Below are 16,905 nucleotides of genomic sequence, written 5' to 3'. Positions count from 1 at the left end.
AGGTACCTTTACTACACTGGGGAGCCCTCAGCACAGAAAAAGAAACCCTGCTTTGCCTGCTCACACTTTTATTTTCTTTCCATACTTATCATCAAATGGAAATTACTTTATTTATTTGTCGACATGTTTAGTGTCAGTCTCCCTCTGACACTACAACTGTAAGTGCCTAGTGCTTAAAATAGTGCCTGCCACATAATAGCCACTCAATAAATATTTATCACGTTAATTACTGAGTCATTAGGAATATTCTAAACAAGAGCTAAATCATCAGCTTAATAAAAATAAAAACTACTAATACCAAGGAGCAATATATAATTCATACTGAAAATAATTTCACGTTGATATCATCACCATCATTAGATTTAATAAGTGCCAGCACCGTCTTAGTCCTGAGTCTGCCACTCTTATGCAGAATCTCATTAACTGCTCTCAGTTCTCAGGAGCAAGAATTACCATGAACTATATTCATGGTTGAGGAAACTAAGGTTTAGAGGGAGATTGCCCAGCTGGAGAATGAGAGTCATGATTTGTAGCCAAGCTTATCTCCCTCCAGGGTGTAGGCATCTTCTGGTGGGGACTGAGGAGGGACCACACCCAGCGGTGCTCGAGGCTTACTCCTGGCTCTGTGCTCAGGGCGACACATGGGGTGCAAGAGAAGCACTTTACCTCCTGTACTATGTCTCCCACAACAAAACACTTCTTGGAGGAAAAAAAATTGCAAGAATTTCAAATAAAAACAAAAGCTATTTTCTGGTTCAATTGAGAAAGCTGGGGTTCTGTGAAGTTACAACCAATGTGCTAGGATGTACAGTGAAGGCTGAGATTGCCGGCAACATACTCTCCCAGTCTTCTAGGTAAGAACCACCACTGGAAGCTCCTTAGCAAGACTCCAGCTAGCCATGCTCCTGGATCAGCAAGTTTCCATAAAGGGTGACTCTGCAAGTGGAATCCACCCCAATAGGTGTTAACCAAGTCTGTTACTCCTCTTCCAGGGGTTCAGATTCTTTTCTAAATATTAGGGTTTGGACTCATTAGGGCCATTAAGTGCATCATTAAGCTGAACTCCAAGTTCATTCATTTGCTTATGTAATTACAAACTGCCCCTGGCTGGAGACAGCCTCATTTGGGGCAACAAGAGGTGTGTGGGGGGGGAAGGGGCTATAGTGTGGACTGGTAGTGTGTTATACACACATGTGAATCTGCATTTGCTCCCCAGTGTGTCATCTCAGTGTTTCCTGGTTTGCTCTCATCAAGTCTCACAGTAGAGGAATTCTGTTCATCGTGCCAAAGTTACCAAGGGCACCCAGACACTCATTCATTTGGTCTACAATGGAACCGGACACAGAAAGGACCCTGGTGACCTGGACCTGGCAGCAAATGGGGTGGAATCCAGCGCAGCTCACCCACATGGTGCCCCCTCCCCATCTCCTGAACCTGGCTCCACTCTACCGGGTACAAGTCCACCCTAGATGTCACTCAGCTTCAGCTTGAGTGTGTGCTGGGGCCAAGGGACAGAATCAATCAGGTTCTTTCCCACAGTGAATCAGGTCACTTTAGAGTGAGTTCATTGACAAGAACGACTTTGTAAGCAGCCATTCTGAAGTGGCATTTGCTGCTCCTCTGCTATTCAGGCCCATGACTAAAGGACCCTCCTAATCTTCACCAAGAGAAACCCCCCTCCAGCCAACTCTGTCCACTCCCTGACTCAGCTGTAAGCCCCAAAGGAGCATCTGGCCCTGGCCATTGGCTCCTGGGAGGACATTTCAAAGCCTAGGGCATGATGCCTGTTCAAATAAGAAGTCTGCCTGGGGGTCTTGTATCAGTCAGAGAGCAGCAACCCTATTGAGGGAGGGAAGTTAAACAGAGTTAAATATGGGGTGGGGCATGATCAGTCCCGGGAGGGGTCAAGCCCCAGTGAAAACTACACAGGGGGGGGCTCACTTCCTCTGTGGGCTTCCCGGGATGGCAGCATTCCTGCATGCCGATACATGCTGATGCTATAAAAGCACAGTGTCTCTGGAGAAAGGGCCATGGACGCTCCTGGTCTGGCATTTCTCTCATCTGCTGCTTTGCTTCACTAGACACGGCCCTTCTCCTCCTCCAGGAGGGCACCCTGAATTACTGGAATCCAGACAAGGAGCTCTCTTCCAGACCCAAAAAGAGTGCCTCCCAAACTTCCTTTTAGCAGAACTTACATTAAGAAACACACTTCATCAATGCCAGGACAGTATGCAGAGAAAGATGGGCATAGCTGAAACAAAAGTTTGCTAAAACCCCAGGGAGCCCCAGAGCAATCTTTTCCTCTAAAGCTACTTAACAAATGTGCGGCAACCCTGCTCTGCTGCTTAACAAGTCGCCTGTGAGTGGAGATTTGCAGTCTTCTTTTTTCTTTATTCATTTATTCATTGATGGACACAAACTGTTTCCATATCTTAGATGCTAAGAACACTGCTATGAATTGGATACAGCTTCTTGTTAGTGTCTTTATTTTTGTTGGGTTAAAAAAACCCTCATATAGAATTCCTGGATCAGGTGGCAATTCTGCTTTTAATTTTTTGATAGAGGTAATGGAGGGGCTCCCAAGCAATGTTCAGGAGGCATAGGGGCTATTCCTGAAAATATTCTGTAGCTTGATTCAAATGGTTCAATCCTGGAGCCTGTAAGTATAGTGCTACTCAGGCCCTGCATTGTGGACCATGAGACCACGCCCAGGGGTGCTAGGGGCCTTCAGGGATATACCCTTCACTGTTCAGAAGCTCTATGATGTTGGGGATCTAACTGGGGTCCCAAACATGACCCCTCTGCTGCATACCCAGATATATTTAATTTTTTTTTCTTTTTGACCCCCACGTGGTGCTTAGGAGTTTTAGGGCCCCACTGCAGCAGTTTAGTGCAAGGGCCAAGACTATACACAGAGCAAAGAATAATATGGTGGAACCAGGTGATCCACAGGCCACCTTGATGGTTCTCATGTATCTTCAGAGTTAGCAACACATACTGATGCTTGGCGGGCCATGTGGGGGCCAGGAATCAAGCTGCTATACTCTTTTCTGGCCCTTACTTTTAAAACTTTGAAGAGCACTCATACTATCTTTCATAGTGGTGGTATCAGTTGATTTTCCCAGCAATAGTATAAATAATTTCCTTTACTATAATCTTATAAACACATTTTTTTCTTTTCTTTTTGACAATAGTCATTCCAATAGGTCTGAGGTGATATCCCAGTTTGCTTTTCATTTATAATTTTCTCTTTTAAAAATATTGTATTGAATCACCGTGGGATAGTTACAAGCTTTCATGTTTAGGTTACAATCTCACAATGATCAAACACCCATCCCTCCACCAGTGCACATTCCCCACCACCAATATCCCGGGTATACCCCCCCTTTCCCAACCTCCCCCTGCTTCCATGGCAGACAATATTCCCCATACTCTCTCTGTACTTTTGGGTATTATAGCTTGCAACATAGACACTGAGCGGTCATCATGTTTGGGCCATTATCTACTTTTGGCATGCATCCCTTATCCCAACTGGTTCCTCCAGCCATCATTTTCTTAGTGATTCCTTCTCTATTCCATCTGCCTTCTCCCCTCCACTCATGAAGCAGTCTTCCAGCTATGAGGCAATCCCCCTGGCCCTTGTATCTACTGTCCTTGGGTGTCAGTCTCATGTGATGTTATTTTATACTCCACGAATGAGTGCAGTCCCTCTGTGTCTGTCCCTCCTTTCTGACTAATTTCACTTAGCATGATACTTTCCATGTTTATCCATCTATAAGCAAATTTGCAGTCTTAAGCAACACAGGGTCATTTCCACCACCTTGACCAATAATTGGATCACTGCTTTGCAATACATTTCGTTTCATTTCTTTGCTTGCTGGGTCCATATTTTGCCTTTCTAAAGAGCTTTGAAACAAGCCTTGAGAGAACAGCACCAATAATAAAGAATACATTGTGAATAATATTGAATACACATTTGTGGTTGTGCATGGTACAAAGCACTTATAAATGCATCATCTCATTCTTTCCACACATGACAAGGAGCCTTATCCTTTGTCCCCATCTCACCCCATTTCACAGTTTGGGAAAGTTTGCTACCTTAGCCAAGAACACACTCCATCAAAGAGACCAGGATCTGTCCCAGGAAAATCTAATTGTAAGTCCAGCCCAGGACTCAGCAGTGCTGCCTTTCCGCTCTACTCCTCCTGCCGGACACAGCCTCCTAGCCTCCTTCCCCACCCTCCACGAGGAGGGCAGCCAAGACACGCGTGGATGCTGCTACTGGCCCCACAGCATGGCGAAGAAGAAGCTGGGCCGCCTTCCCTCCAGCCAGCATTCCTCTGCTCCAGCAAGCCCGTGACCTTCTGTCTGCACACAGAACTCTCAGGCCTGTCTCTCCGGCTCCTTCCTTTATCTCAGGGGAGTCTCCTTCCAGAATCCAGTCATGCCTGTATGCGTTTCTCCCCGACCACCTTTCCCACACCAATTAAACTGGCACAGTCGACTGGTTTGCAGATAGATGGGGGCAGAAGAAATCGGAGGGAAGCAGGGAATTCAGGGGATATGGGCGTTCTTTCTGAAGCCACGCTTCTGCTTGCTGTCAAAGTAGTCTCCAGACTAGGGGGAAAAGAGTCCGCCCCCACATCCCCCCAGATCCCTGCTCCAGCCATGCCTAAGAGGCACAGCCCTGCAGAGAAGGTAGCTGCTTCTTTCTGCTTGGGCTCCCGAATGCTCGGCTTCCTGGTCTGGCGGGGATGATTTGCATCCCTGAATCATAGTCTAAGAGGAAATTTACCTCTAAACAACAAATGTTAAATCTTACAGAAGAGAGCACAGAACAATACGCCATAGCCATGCATCCATACCCCCCACACACCAGGCTGTTTCATCTGGGGCACCCGGGAGGGGGGCACGTGAGGCCCCTCCCGGCCCCAACAGAGCCAGCCCCAGCAGTCAAAAACCTCTAGAACTCAACCACCACCGTGAGCACAGGCTCACGGCTGTGCTCTACATGCTCAGACAGGCCTGACTCAGGAGTGAATCTATTCCTGGTCATCTCATACTTTACACCACTGATACACCAAGAGTAGTGCACCACATCTGATGGGGTTTAGAGTAGAAAGGCGACCAATCTTAGGGATAAATATATTTATACAGATATAGATATAAGCACACAAGTTTCAACCTTTAACAACATGAAGGAAGGAAGGAAGGAAGGAAGGAAGGAAGGAAGGAAGGAAGGAAGGAAGGAAGGAAGGAAGGAAGGAAGGAAGGAAGGAAGGAAGGAAGGAAGGAAGGAAAGAAGGAAGAGAAAGAAAGAAGAGAAAGAAAGAAAGAAAGAAAGAAAGAAAGAAAGAAAGAAAGAAAGAAAGAAAGAAAGAAAGAAAGAAAGAAAGAAAGAAAGAAAGGAAGGAAGGAAGGAAGGAAGGAAGGAAGGAAGGAAGGAAGGAAGGAAGGAAGGAAGGAAGAAAAGAAAGAAAGAAAGAAAGAAAGAAAGAAAGAAAGAAAGAAAGAAAGAAAGAAAGAAAGAAAGAAAGAAAGAAAGAAAGAAAGAAAGAAAGAAAGAAAGAAAGAAAGTCTTAGGTCAAAATAGGTCTCCTTACCTTAGGGTGCATGAACTCATCTCATGACTCCTACCAAGCAAAACTTCTATAGTTTCAAACTTTCAATGTAGTCCTTACACATAAGAAAATCGCCAGCATTCTACATGATAACCTGCCTACAATGCCATCTGTAATTCCCTTTACTATAGCTACCAGCTCTTATTCACTCAGCTCCCCAAGCATATGCGCATGATACCCACAGACACACAGCCACCCAGTGCCCCCTCCCTATCTGCTCCCAGCTTCACCTTGATAACAGATTGTGCTCGAAGGCACTGACAGGTTGATGGCTGCCCGGAGCACATCTCAATTATTAATGCTGCTCTTTACAGACTTTGCCTTATTATTCTTTGCCGTGTTATTATGAAGAGGGTAAAACTCTTAATGCAATCCTCACCCACTTCCTCCCACTGCTCGCTAGGAGTCATCCAACGGCATTCATGCCTTTCACCTTTCTCTCCACACCATCCCTGCAGATCCCTCCAAGGCACCGAGATCAAATTTATCTCAGACAGGTCCATGGACTCATTTTCCACATTTTCAGGGGCAGTGCGGTGAAAAATACCACTTCTTCATAGAAGAATAGGAACTGACAAGAACAGACCATGGGGCAGACTGTCTTTGTTAAGCTGTTCTTTGGACCTGTCTTCCCACCAATGCCAGCACCTCAGCAGATTAGTCCTGGAGTCTTGACCACAGTCTGCTGCAAATAACATGATAGTAAAAGGTGGCGGGTTTGTTTTCTATTGGTAAACCAGCTCAAGACGCTCTCCTGGAACTGGGGGTGGTCATAATGGAGTCTTTTTTAATGGATCTGAGTTCCAGGTGCTATATTCAAGTAGAGCCCTAAGTCTTCTATAATAAACAACCAAGTTTCCAGTGAAAAGAGAAAGGTAAAGAGAGATAGTACAGGAGTTCAGGTGCTTGCCTCGCATGCAAGTCCCTGACATGGCATGCTATCCCTGAGCAATGCCAGGAGGAATCCTTGACCACAGAGGCAGAAGTATGTCCTGGGTACTGCCAGGAGCACCCCAAGCTCCCTTTCAAAAAAGTGACGGGGGGCTGGAGCAACAGCACAGCGAGTAGGGCATTTGCCTTGCACGCAGACGACCCGGGTTTGATTCCCAGCATCCCATATGGTCCCTTGAGCACTGCCAGGAGTAATTCCTGAGTGCAAAGCCAGGAGTAACCCCTGTGCATCACCAGGTGTGACCCCAGAAGCAAAAAAACTGACTGACAGGTCAGAAGACATATAGAGCTTAAAGTCACTATTAAATCTCAAAAATGGTGCAAAGATGTTTCTGATTTTGTTTTTGAAGGGATCCTAGCACAAGAGCCTCACCCGTAAGCACATCCATGCTCAGCAAACTACAAACTTCTTTTTTTGGTTGATGAAATCTATGGTCAGGATTTCTCTATCCACATATGCTAGGAATAAAATCAAGTTTCTAATATATATGTAGATATATAATGTATATCTATTATATATTTTATATATGTATATATTATGTGCTCCTTTAGCCAAGTAAGATGATAACCATCAACCACTTACTATCAACACCAAAACTCTTAATATAATAAGTTCTGTTTTGGTCAAATTAATACTCTGGTAGAATAGACAGATTTGGGCCTCTTCTAAAGAATCAGACAATTTAAGGGGGTTATGTTCACTTCCATTTATGTCCTGGAAAATATACTCTTGTGACTTAGCAACCATGTTTAAAAAGCTCCCGCAGTTCTTAAACAAACAGAGTGTATGTTTATGAGGTCCTAACAATGTTATTTTCAGGAATGACGTAGAGTTAGTGATATGGAGCATTAGGGATTTACAGTAAGATGTGGGTGATTTATTGCTGTGACATACAGTATTTGCCTAGAGAAGAATGGACATTTGCTTAAGCAGCATTTTAAAATGTGTGAGACGAGAGACAAACTATGGAGTACCTAATGATCATAGACTCCTGGCTTGGGAGAGGGAAGGGGCCCTTTTTGGAAGATGGACAAACAACAGTTAAGAATATTTCCTGGCACACGGAGAGCAGAGCTAATTCAAGACGAGAAAGACATTTCGTATAAAGATTGAAAACCAGAGGCCCCACGCTGAGGTGTTTTGTTTGGCCAGCAGAGTCCTTTAAAAGTTTGAGCAATATTTTAAAACTGGAGATTCACCATAAAAGCCCTTTCTCTTGCTTTGAAACAGTAAGGCGTGGCTGTGGGACGTTTCTATTTGGGGACCTTCAGTGAGGACTGGGAAGCCACGGAAGCAAGCCTTGCGCAATCAGCTCAACCCAGTCCCTTCCCTCACTCCCATTAGCTTTGTTTTTAGACCTATCTACCTGAGCTTGTCCACCTCTTAAGAAATGTTAACTGTCCCTCCCAATCAGCAAAATCCATCTCAGACCAGCCAAATTCCTTTTCAAACATAGGTAAGTGTGAATAATGCACATGCTTCTCCAAAAAACATCAGAGAAGATTATTAGTTCTTTCAAAATGTGACACAGTCACAAATGCCTTTTTATTTTTATTTGTGCTTCATGCTCAAGTGAATATTTCCCCAATCCAAGTCATAAGATATGTTTTGAGATGGAACATTTATTTTTATTTTCGCATCTGAAACAATGAAATGATCCTGGAAGGGGTTTGGTTGAAGGCATCTGTCTCCAGGCATATTTTCTTATCTGTGAAAACTTCCAGAAGGATGGAGCTGACAGGAAGAGTGGAAACCGGGCCAGCTTCTCCATCAGGAATGGCAGACACAGTGCTGGGGCCTGGCAATTGCTCCAAGGCTGGTGAAAACATCTTGATTTTACTTTCTTTAGGATCAGAAGGAAAAAATTGAAGATGGTAATAATGAATATGTCATAAATGAGTTCAGAATGAATTATATTTACTTTGTATGATCAGTCATTAAAGGGAACTTAGAATATTCATTATGGAGAAAGGGTCCCAGAGGCACAAAGCTCCAGGAAATCTCACAGTGCCCAGGCAAACTGGTCACTAGGCAGGTGCCTGGAGCTGGCCGGGCCACTGCGTCAGTACCGCACCACCTCACTGCCTTCCACCTCTCCCTTCATCCCTGCTTGCTCTGCCAGTGGCATTTCATCAACACGGCCCCTGAAAGGCAAAGTTCACCCTAAGCTGCATCTCAGAGAGAGTGGATGCTTCTCTCTTGCAACAATTTCCAAATCGAAGTTGCCAAAGATTTTCTTCACAGACAACTGATGGAAAGGCATTACCACCATCAGAGATAGTTTGCTTTACTGATTATGCATCCTAGGAACATCTGGGTCCATAATCTAGGGGGTTGACTTCAAGGTTAACTCCAGGGGACTCAGGCTATTGCAAATAAAAGCCAAGAGGCCAAAGGCAAGTCTAAGGACAGTCCTTTCCCGTGTGGCTTTCAGGAGTTGGAGGAGTTAGTTCCTTGTCTCATTGACTCAAAACCTCCCCAAGGTCAAAGCAGTCTATAAGACCTATGAGCTCATCAGTTTCTCAACACTCGGCACTTCTTGTTTGCAAAACTCATCTCCATAACTGAAAATGTATTGCCTGGCCATATCTCACATGGTATCTTGTTTTGTTACTTCAAATTTCTAATGTTTATGGATGGACTTCCTGACCTTGTCAAACTAGAACAATATCAATATCTTAATGGAAAAGGCATAGTACTTAATCGCAATACCTCACAAAATGTCTTGCACAGAGCTGGTAACGAATAAGGATCAATGATCTGATTTATCCCTTTTTTGGACACAGATTCATGGCTTTCAGTTTCATCTCTGTTAGCATGATGACATTGGTCACTAATCCTCCCATATCATGCTTTTCTTTCAATTGATAGGTGGGACTTAATTGTCTCCTCTACACACACACACACACACACACACCCTTCTCCAAAATTCTGTAAACATGAGCATACAAAAGTCCCAAAGGCATTCTTGCAGCAAGGGTTTCTATTTTTAAACCAAAATGACTCATTACTAACCAGGGTCTCCCCAAAGCTACAATTTGTCAGGCTGTCAGGAAGAAGGACAAGGAGAATAAAAGCCAAGACAGAGGTCATATTCCCCATTCCTGTCTGCATCCCATAAGCCCCCAAATGCAGCAATAATAGCCAACACCATTTCCCAGCACAGCTATGGTGGTGTTAAACATGAGCTCAACTCTTGTGTTGGGACTGAACTATTCTGAGCTGTCACCTTTCTCTCCAGCTGGCTCTTAAGTGGTTTGGCTTTGACTTTAGACCAGTACCACATAATGGAGAGCAGATCCAGCCCCCAGTTGACATAAACACATTCTGATTGTGTGGCAAAGATGACTAGCTGTTCCTGATAGGGAAAGCAGTTTCTTCATTTGCCCTGAAACAATCATTCCTCTTCAAAGAATCAAGTGAACTAAAATAGCATCAGATTATCCAAAGTATACTTTTTTTTAATTCTGGAGAGTAGCAAGAAGAGAAGAAATAACTTATCCTAATTTTAGAGACTAGAGTAGATATGGATTTATAGACATAGCTATCAGAGAGTGTTTTCATAGGGGAAACAAATGAGTAATTGGGCAAAATGTCCTCAAAAGTTATGCATAACAAATTCCAAACAGGCCAAGCCAATGTGTTCAGCCTCGTTAAATGTCCACAACAGAGCTGAACTCTTATCTACCCCTTCTGAAATAATGCAAGGGGGAAATTAAAAAAAACAGGATCATAAAAGCAAGGAATTCAAGGTCTCATGTCAATGAAGTGAATAAATCCCAAGCCCCCACAAAGCTGTTTGAGCTTTTGCACCTTAGATGATCTCAGCTCTTTTCCAGACTCCTAAAGTTGCCCCATAATGATACACTAGCACTCCAGAATTGGTACAAAAATTTCACTGTTTGCTTTGCCATACCTTTGGTGGTTCTTCCATTCAGTAGAAAGAACTCATGAGATTAGGGAGAAAGAGGTCTGAACTCAGAAGGAATTGCTCAGTGGCTGGTTGTAGCTTTGTTCCTGGCTACTGGAATGACTTCCCTTCATCCTAGGAGAAGGATGCTGCCACTGGAAGGATAGGGCTTCCAGTGGCCTGTAGTGCCTCTTCCAGGAGCCTCTTCTAACCTGTATTCTAAAGTCCTTTGATGTAAACCTGGATGGTCTAGCACCATCGTCCTTCCGCTTGTTTTTTTTTTCCCCACGAGGAAATACCAAAGACCAGCATGTTCCTTGATGCTTTAAGCTGCGACTGCCTAGGTTAGTTAGGTGCAGGACACTGAGAGCTAAGCAGAGGCCAAGATCACGGCAGTAGTGGAATACGGGAGGAGGCAGAGCACTCACCAGGACATACCCCCCCTGGTCTCCACCAGCTTTCATTGATGATGAAAGAACAGCAATTTGGAAAACGAGATGCAGTCCTACAGCTAAGCTAAGACTACTTCCATGTCAGAGAATGGGGGTGACCATTAAAGATTAACTTCTGCAAAGGGACCTAGACTTCCCATAGGGAGCTATTTACTGCATCTTGGTCCCCAAGGCGGCTCCTCTTCCCCAGCCCTCAGTGGGCCTGGCTCCTCCACCATCTGACGTTCCATTCTTTGAGCAGCTGCTGGCTCTCCTGTAGCGTTCCCTCACAGATGTGCAGCGCTGTTCTGAACATCCTGCCCTTGAACTTTTCCTACCCGTAATTTTCCAAACCAGAGCCTGGCAATAAAAATGTCAGTGAGGGATGGAGAAAATTGAGGGGGGAGTATTTAAAAAGGAAAAAAATCGTGAAAGGCTTTCACACACAGGGATGTGGGTTGATTTCTCTGACAAAGGTTAAATGCATGCCATGGCTTTTCACAAAGGGCATGCAGGCAGCAAGCTGAAGCAAATTTCTAGGAGTGCTAGCTGGGCAGCACTAAGGAAATTTCCTCTACCAGGCCCTGGCTGCCCGTCTGTGCATGTAGCATGTTTGTCTGTGGTGATCCTAACTGATAGCCACAGTTCACTATCATACATACAAAGGCTCCTACACTCACCGCTCCGGCCAGTGCCTTCTGTGCACTGACCACAGGGGCTCGGCCTAAATGACAACTGTGCAGTGATTAAGGAAAGACTACAGAAGCTGAGGACTTAGAATATGCCAAAGAGTTCCTTAGAAGTCTCTATTGTGCCATGGACTTGCTAACACAGCTGTAACAAATTAGCTAAGTTCTGTATTTCCCTAAAGCAGGTTTTCAAAAAACTGCATGGTACTATGACATGCAATCTCCCTGAAGGTGCTGGAACAACCTGGTGGGTGGCAGTTGCATCCAAAGCCATTGAGGTTGAGGGTACTTTCTGATGGTTCACTTGAAAACTGCAGATTTGTGTGTGGAGGGTGGAGGTGTTGAGAGACCATTTTTCCAAAAGGGGACAACACTTCAAATAAGTTTGGGAAACTCTGTTTCAGAATTCCTCTATGAGGGAAGCAGGTGTAACAAGCACTAATAATTAAGTGACGGTAAGAGGCAGAAAGTATCCTTGTACTTGGAGAGAAGTCTTTAAGTGGGCAGAACCCTTGAAAAACAATCATCAGTTCTTGTTCTTTGCTAATGTGACCCCACTCCATCATAACATGCTGCCATTTACTGAGGGAAAGAATCTTAATCAAACTGTAATTTAGGAAGAAGTGAATCAATGTCAGCCAGCACCTGGGGCATGGACAAGCACCCCCTCTCCATGGCCTGTATTCCCGGGAGGAAGCTTCTGATCAGACTCTCGTGAGCACAAGTCTCTGGGGCCTACAGATTTGGCCTGAAAGGTGAGAAGTGAGGAGACGAGAATAAAAGAGAAACAGACAGAGGAATCAAGTCAGCAGGATGAGCTAAGGGACAGCTTAACTTCGTAACATCTCTCTCAACTCATTTAGTTGTTTCCAGAACCTGGAATTTCACTTCTTGAGCCTTTAATGCACATTGCTGGGAGGATGCTGTGGTCCAGTCAGTTCATCTTTAAAGTGAGAACAGAAATAGCAAGGCTATAAATTTGATGGGCTCATGCGTGCTATTTTAAAGCACTTAGTGCTCAGCCTGTTCAGAGCATACCGTCCATGAGTGCTAGTCCATGCCAACCTCTCCCCTCCCTTGTGAGGGAGAATTTCTGGTTGGAGGAGAGACCCAGCTGGGCAAGACAGGAGCATGTGAAACAGGTGGGTGACTGACCAATTCTGCCATAGCTCTGGGTATTTTCAGAACACTGGTGGCATCAGTATTTTTTTATCAGAGTTTATGAAAGCAATCTGGTTCGTTTCTATTGTAATCTTAGAGATATTTACTTAAGAATACATAACCATAAGCAATGCTACCATGCAGAAAATATTCAGCATGATGGCATTCAAGATCTTTCAAACAAGGGAATACACAATAAAGGAATCACCGAATACAAAACAAAAAAATTTAAGACTGAGTGAAAGCCATTTTCAAAACAATATCACTGTTACTCTGGAATCCAGTAAGATGCTGTCCAAAACCTGTACTGTTCTTCCTTCCACCTACCTAGTGTCCATCTCTACAAACCAAAACTGCTGACTCTGGTCACCTGGAGCAAAGACTGGGGGAATACCAGCCATTCTGAAGCAGATAAAGCCATTAAGGACAATTTTAACAATGTAGAACCTCTCAGTTTCACAAACAGCAGGTAGATAGCCTTATTGGAGACATGAGCCTGCATTGAAGTCACTGGCAAGCAGGAATTGACCTTCATTTTCAGTCTATGCAGCATTAAATATTCATAATCGACGCAACTGTAGCATAAGAAGTGGCAGAGTTTAAACATGAATCAAAGGAATAAATACCTCCACACGAGTGAGTCATCCTTTCCCAGAATGCCTCTGAGGGAAATGCAAATACCCAGGACCCTGAGTATTCTCATTGTTTTCCAAGTTTCTCTTGAAATTCTAGAAGCAGCAGGAAATGCTGCATTATGCAACTTGTGAATTCCACCCTCCCTCTAAAGACTGTGGGTATTTTTCCCCCTTGTCTATTAGAGAAGAATTACTGCTCCTGTGTCAAAAGAAAGGAAAATACAGAGATGGAGCCAACACTGGTGACAGTGTGACCTCCCAATGGGTCGTGGTTCTATGGATTTTTTAAAAAAAAATCATCATAGGGTATCTGCGTGTATGAGACAAATGGGGAGGGGTGGTCTATAGAGGCATCTAAAGACATCACAATGAGGAATGGGCTTCTGCATGGAACATTACATTTAAGAAAAGAATTAAAGAGAAATGAAGCTCTTTGGGGCAGCACCTTCCTTGTGTGGCTGACTGACAGTCTCTGGGGGATACGATGTCTATGTGAGACAGGCGTTGAGCCTAACTATGTTTGCTAAAGGAGCTGATACTCATGTCTACCCAAAGAGCTGATGGAGCATCTTTCTCTCTCCTGGATGTTTCTAGAAGAGTCTCATCACTGGAGTGATGAGCCCCTATATTTTCATCTGCTTTAATGTGATTCTTGGGGTTCCAAGTCCAAGAGCTCTGAGGACAAGATTACTATCTATTACTAGAAAAATTATTACTTAAGGCTGAACAAGTAATTCTTCTGTTGCTGTCATGCTTGGAAAATTAAAGCTGAAATGACATCTCTAAACAAATTGTTTGGGTATCAATCACAGCCAAACAGTGGAAAAGGAAAGATTCAGAGAGAAAATCCTTGGAAATCACCTACTCAGTGCCTCTTAGCAAAAGACTCTTTGAAAGGGTAGACTGATCAGTAAGTCTGAGATGATGACATTTATCTGAATGGTCTTCCCCACCTGCTGATATGCAGAAGTGGAAAAACCACCCAGACTACCTGTTTACTCCTTCGGCTTAGCTGGACTTGCCTGAACTTGGAGCTAGCACAGTGACCACTAGCACATGTTTATATATTTAATCTGCAACTACCTACAATTTGGAGAGTCTGTCTCTGGTTGGAATTCACAGAAGACAAGTCACTTTATGAAAACTGTATGCCTACAAAAGCTCACACTTTTGTAGGAAACCTTCTGATATATATATATATATATATATATATATATATATATATATATGTTTGTGTGTGTGTGTATGAAGGGTTTAAATAATAACTAAAATTATCTAAAAAATACTGAGTATGTTTTCCCAGGGCAATGATGTGGCCTAACTTCCAAGAAAACTTTTATTTTAGGCCTGGGGGGAGGGGTCAGGGAGGCACATCCAGTGTGTTTAGGGCTTACTCCTGGTTCTGCACCCAAGGAATGACTCCTGATAGTGCTTGGGGTAACCATATGGAGCACCGTGAATGGAATGTAGGTCAGCTGAGTGCAAGACAAGCACCCTACCTGCTGCACTATTGCTCCAACCCCCAGAACTTTTTTGTTTGTTTCTAGGGGCCTCACAGCAGTTCTCAGGGCTTATTCTTGTCTATGTTCAGAAATAACTCCTTGTGGGACTCAGAAGACCAGCCTATGGGATACTGGGTATCAAACCCAGGTCAGCTGCATGCAAGACAAGCGCCTTATCTGCTATACTCTCTGTCCTACCCAAGAACTTTCATTCTTTCCAAGTTTCCCAGAAGGTGAGGCAAACAATGAGTGCAAAACCAGTGATAGTTTTGAAGGAAAGGATTGTTTCTAAGAATTTCCATTTTTTAATCTTTTCATTGCATCTTACATGTGTATGGATAGAACATTTTATCTTGTTCACTACAACTGCTTATAATTAATCATGAGCTGTTTTGTTCCTAGAAATCTATGGCTTATCAGGAAGGTAACTTTACAAATGTTACTTTAATGTTCTCCTTTATTAAGCTGAGATTTCTTGCTGGCTTTCCCCATGAGAATGCTAAAGTGATTGACTATGCAGCTTCTAGTCCTTGTACTGAAATCTTGGGATACAGTTTCAGAAAACAATGAAATAATGCAAATGGAAAGCTGAAATCACTACTTAAATAAGCATAAAGTCTTCTTAGAAAAGAATTATACACCCAGATTTGAGTGACAGTGAAGAAGGGCTGAGACTAGGATGAAGGGAGGGCCATCCACAAGGAGAGTGACAACTCTCTTGTTGAGATTAATTGGCATTTTGGCTTGTCTAAGCTGAAAGCAGGACTGGAGACCCATCCATGAAATAGATGGGCTTGCAAATCCACCAGAGAAACCAGAAAGGATCCCCAGTGCTGGCTTCCCCAAAGTTTAGTGGAATCATAATAACTAAAGTCACAGGACACTGAGGTGATGCAAAGTGTTGGGGAGTAACGTCTAGTCCACAAGAATTCTATCCCCTTCTATCCTTTTAGACAGAGTCACGCACACCAGGAGCTACACAGCAACTGCTTCATAGTCAACACTGTAAAGAAGGACACAATTCCAACCCACCTAACAAAAACATTTTATTTCTGAGAAACACAGGGGAACAAAAAGGGTAAGGAGGAAGGGAATGAAGGTCACGAGGCATCTCTCCTTCAAACCAATCACCACACTCACCTCCACTCACAGGTGGGTCTATGGGGTACACAGACCACATGCCCACACCTATTCCCTGAGCCCCTACATGGAAGCTGGCAGGCTGTGCACCCTCTGGCACAGGAGACATCATCACTCCTGAGGAGAGAAAGGAGACATGAGACCCCAGGTTTTAGAAGATTGTTGATTCCATCCAAACACGGTCCAGAATTATTTGGGAGGGAGGATTTAAAATGGGCTTACCTGTAATAATAATCCAAGTGCAGTTTTCCAGGCTTAAAAGGTTCTTCTCTTTGCTGGCCAGGAGGAGGAGAAGGAGGAGGGAGAATCTCGTGGGAGACTCAAGAAGCTCCTCCAGCTGAGATGGGCATGGATAGCCACTGTGTGTGCAGCTGGCATGAGGGCCTTTCCCATCTCCCAGGTGGTGATTCCCAGAATTCCAGATTGAGGTGTTCTCTCTCTCCTGCCTAGCATGGCATATTTGGCACCAGTGCAAAACTCCTTTGACTGATGATCAGATAACGCTGAGAAATTCAAAGTGTGGGTATGCATGAAATGAGCACTGTTCTGAACCACATGGAGGAAAATAAAAAGCACCAAGGTAAGAATTTAGAGACCCTAGGCTCTGAGCCAGCAGGGACACCAAACCACATTCCTGGGATTGAGTGACAGCCTCCAACCATAGCAGGGAGTGAAGTTCAAGGAGTTAAAACAACTCTTCACAGAGGGTAACACTTGCAAAAAGCTCCAGGTTATTGTCCAGCTGCCAAGTTCATGTGCCACAGAAAAGGGAGTCGGATGACTTTAGCTCCAGGTCTTCCAGATTCTGTCAGCTTCGAGCTTGTGGTACAGGCATTGGGATAAAAGGCGTACTGAGGGGTGACA

At 44.1% G+C, this 16,905-nt stretch overlaps 1 protein-coding gene across 21 annotated transcripts in view; it reads right to left on the bottom strand.

Moving 5' to 3' along the window:
• KCNMA1 (potassium calcium-activated channel subfamily M alpha 1) overlaps positions 1 to 16,905 on the bottom strand; it is a 767,652-nt gene that overhangs the window by 396,474 nt on the left and 354,273 nt on the right. The gene's annotated exons all lie outside the window — the stretch shown is intronic.

This window comes from Sorex araneus, chromosome 3 (genome assembly GCF_027595985.1).
Source record: "Sorex araneus isolate mSorAra2 chromosome 3, mSorAra2.pri, whole genome shotgun sequence".
Taxonomy (NCBI): domain Eukaryota; kingdom Metazoa; phylum Chordata; class Mammalia; order Eulipotyphla; family Soricidae; genus Sorex; species Sorex araneus.
This window is presented reverse-complemented; position numbering and strand designations above follow the sequence as displayed.